The following is a 3,731-nucleotide window of genomic DNA, read 5'->3' on the forward strand; positions in this document are numbered from 1 at the left end:
CTTCCCTGAGGATTTTTACAGTTAATGGATTTTGGGGGAGCAAGGGACCTTTTTTTTCCCCCAGTGGATATCACTAATGGCATGCCTATGTTCCTGTAAGCAACTCCAACATAACTCACTGGTTCGAGAAACAAACAAACAAATGAACAACAACAAAACAAGCAGCAAAACCAGGCATGCTGGCATTTGGGGGAGCAGTTAGGAGGAGGAAGGGGCTCAGCTGGAGTGAGAAAGAGAGGGTGAAGGGGAGTGAATTTGATCAAAATGCATCACACACAGATACAAATATGCCATAGTGAAACCCATCACATATAACTGATATTTAGCTAAGAAAGAACAGCAGCGAGAATGCCGACCTAGTTGCCATGGCTACGGTGGACTCCAGTGCTGGCATCTCTCCTGTTTCTCTTTGGCAAGAGAGAACCTGAGGTCGACATAAGATACAGACAGAAGCGAGGGTTTGCTTTCCCATCTAGCTCAGAGCACTGGTATCTCCCAGGACTTTCTGCCACGGTGAGAATGCCCTACGCCTCTGCTGACCTGGGTCACTGAGGACTTAGCTAATGTGACCAGAGGAATGAACTTCGTCACTTTTGGTGTAATTGTATTTTGGTTTGAAACCATCTGTGTGCCCAGCAGCGGCTTTATTGGCCAGTTCTGCTCCTGAGTTTCGGGTTTGGCAATCTTGTCTCATGTTGCAAGACCAATTACTGTTTTCTTCCTTCAGTGCAAGAATCCAAACCACAAAGGTTTGTTTCTGTGTGTGTGTGTCCCTCCCACCAAAACACTCCTTTACTTCCCAAGAAGAGCTCTTAATTGCTGGTTTCAGTACCCCCGCCCCCTTCTCCTTGTCTTCGTTTTGTTTCTGACTGTTGCAGGACTGGTCTTGCTGTATAATGCTTTTTGTTCTCACTTTGTTTTTTGTCTAGGAACATTGTTCCTTATGTCTAACCTTCATCATGCAGACAGGCCTGATGACCTCTGCTGAGAGCTTGCAGATGCTATGTAAGTTGGTAGCCATTCCCCGCACTTTAATTAAACGCCTTTTTAAACTCTCTGGTTGGCTGTGTGCGTGGACACTCTCTATGCTTCCTGTGACGCCCGTCCTGCTTTTTATTAAACTTTCAGTGGAATGTGCTTGCTTTTACGTGGCTTTTTCAGAGTATAATGAGGCTTGTCTTTTTCATAGTTTGGAAAGGGGGCGGCGGTCATCTTAACTTTATTGACAGGAGTAGGTAGTATCTTATGACCTGGTTTGACCCGACTGAGACAAAAACAAACATGTTTTCTTCTCTAAGCCTCAGAGGGATTGACTGGCAGAATAAAGGGAGCATGGCTGTGGTCCAGGAGCATTTACATTTGAAAGAAAAACTGTGTTTTCACAAACACAAAAAGAAGCATGAAACTGGAACCCTGGGTGTCTTGAGAATCTACACCTTGTTTCGGGGGTTTTTTTTGGAGAGGGGGGTTGAGACAGGGTTTCTTTGTATAGTCCTGGCTGTCCTAAAACTCACTCTGTAGACCAGACTGGCCTCAAACTCACCGAGATCCTCCTGCTTCTGCCTCCAGAGTTGTGGGATTAAAGACCTGAGCCACCACTGCCCAGTGAGATTCTAAGCTTTATAGCAAGGTCACTTTGAGTGTTCTGAGAGAAGCCATAATCTGGCTGGGGCATTTACTTTATATTCTTATTTCTTCTGAAATATTTACTTAGTTAATTTTGTGTGTATGTGTGTTCCTGAGTGCATGTGTGTACAGGAACCTCGGGAGGCCAGAGGCAGCATTGGGTTCCCTGGAACTGGAATTACAGACCACTGTAAGCTGTCATGTGGGTGCTGGAAATAAAGTCCATGTCCTCTGCAAGAGCAATGAGTGCTCTTAACCACAGAGTCATCTCTACACCCCTTTTATTTGTTTGTTTCTTTATATTTTGTTTTTTGTTTGTTTGAGTCAGGGTTTCTCTGTGTAACAATCCTGGCTGTCCTGGAACTCATTTTGGAGACTTGGCTGACCTCAAACTCGCAGAGATCTGCCTGTCTGTGCCTCCCTAGTCCTGGGATTAAAGGTGTGTGCCCACCATCTGGTCCCTTTTTTAAAGACAGATCATTCTATAGCCCAGGATGGCCTAGAACTAATATGCAGCCCAGATTAGGCTCAAACTCATGGCACTCCTCCTGCCTCAGTCTCCCAAGGACTGGGCTTACAGGTGTGAGCAGTCACACTCTGCTGATTGATTTGTAGGGAACGACCTAAAGAGAAGCACATGTAACCGCACCAAGGCTGGCGTTAACCCAGAGTGAGCAGAGCGGAACCTGTGTGAGTGAGTATGTGGACTGGGGGGGGGGGGCATTTGCACAGGATAAACAATACTCTCTTACTCACTCTTGTACCTCCAGTACTCACGAGCCAGGCATTGTATCGATGAAGAAAACAGACTCCTGGACTTGTGGAGCTCAAGATTTTAGCATAGAGTTGGGGTTGGAGAGAAAGAGAACACATCAAAGGCAATAGAGAAATAAACTGTAATGTATTGGTAAATAATACGTGGATAAGTCAGAGTTCTCTGGAGGAATGGAACTGATACAATGAATATATTAATATATATATATAATATACACATGTAATGTATAATCGTGCACAAACACACTACACATACACACACACACACACGAAGGGGATATATTAGATTGGCTTACAGTCTACAGTCTGGGTAGTCCAATCATGATTTGTCTAACAGTGGAAAATTCAAGAATCCAATAGTGATGAACTACAAGCATCCTGCTGTGATGGAGAATATCAGAGATTCCCTCTCTGTCTTTACAGAATGTCTTATTTTTAATATGCACGAATGTTTTGTCTGTCTGTATGTACATGCAGTACGAACATGCCTGGTGCCTGGAGAGGTCAGAAGACAGCATCACATCCCCTGGACCTGGAGTTAGAGATGGCTGTTAGCTGCTGTGTGGATGCTGGAAATTGAACCTGGTTCCTCTGCAGCAAGTGTTCTCAATTGCTGAGCCATCTCTCCAGCCCCTAGCTTACTTCTCTTATCTAACTGTATTGGGACACTGTAACTTTTATTCAAACACCTTTCCCACATCGAATGCCCACCGTGTATAAAACACTATGTTTAGAATCTATGTAGCAAAATAGGTATTTAAAGATTAACTGGACAGCGAGGGCTGTATCCCAAGAAACAGTGGCCGTGCTGTGAGTCGTAGATTAAAGATAGAGGGGGTGAAGGCTGTTTCGGAGTCCAGGCTTGCCCCGCACAGCAGGCAGGTGTCATTCACGCTGGGTGATGGCTGCTTCTTGGTAATGGTCCACGTACACACGGGTAGAGAATTGCTTTTATTCTGCTTGGAATCCCTTATGTCGATAGAAGAGTCTGTCTCCTGCCTCAGGATGCACTAAATGCCGACAGCCTTCATGCTATAGGAATAAGAAGAAGCGAACATTCAGAACATTTGTCTAGCAAGTTAAGATGACCAATCATTACATAATATGATAAATGTGGGGTGGGGGCTCAGGATATGGAAGTGAATAAGACAATGCAGTCACTACTTCTGGTGATCTTTTACATGATGATTGTGAATAAAATTAATTTAGTTGGCGTACTGGACAAGCAGCAGTGTCTTTAGAATCTATTACACAAAGGGCAGAGTGACATCATATCTGTGGCATAGGACCTCAAGGAAATTTGTGAGGAGAGCAGCTGAAGTGTTTTCAAA

The 3,731-nt window shown here is 44.4% G+C and overlaps 1 long non-coding RNA gene across 1 annotated transcript; it reads left to right on the top strand.

Annotated features, from left to right (window-relative positions):
* Positions 1-641: 641 nt before the first annotated feature.
* On the top strand, positions 642-3,387 carry LOC142832777 (uncharacterized). The gene is made up of 5 exons (XR_012907273.1): positions 642-749; positions 930-1,005; positions 2,242-2,316; positions 2,397-2,522; positions 2,878-3,387. It is a non-coding gene; the product is annotated as an uncharacterized LOC142832777 (long non-coding RNA).
* The last annotated feature ends 344 nt before the right edge of the window (positions 3,388-3,731 follow it).

Source organism: Microtus pennsylvanicus, chromosome 12 (assembly GCF_037038515.1).
Source record: "Microtus pennsylvanicus isolate mMicPen1 chromosome 12, mMicPen1.hap1, whole genome shotgun sequence".
Taxonomy (NCBI): Eukaryota; Metazoa; Chordata; class Mammalia; order Rodentia; family Cricetidae; genus Microtus; species Microtus pennsylvanicus.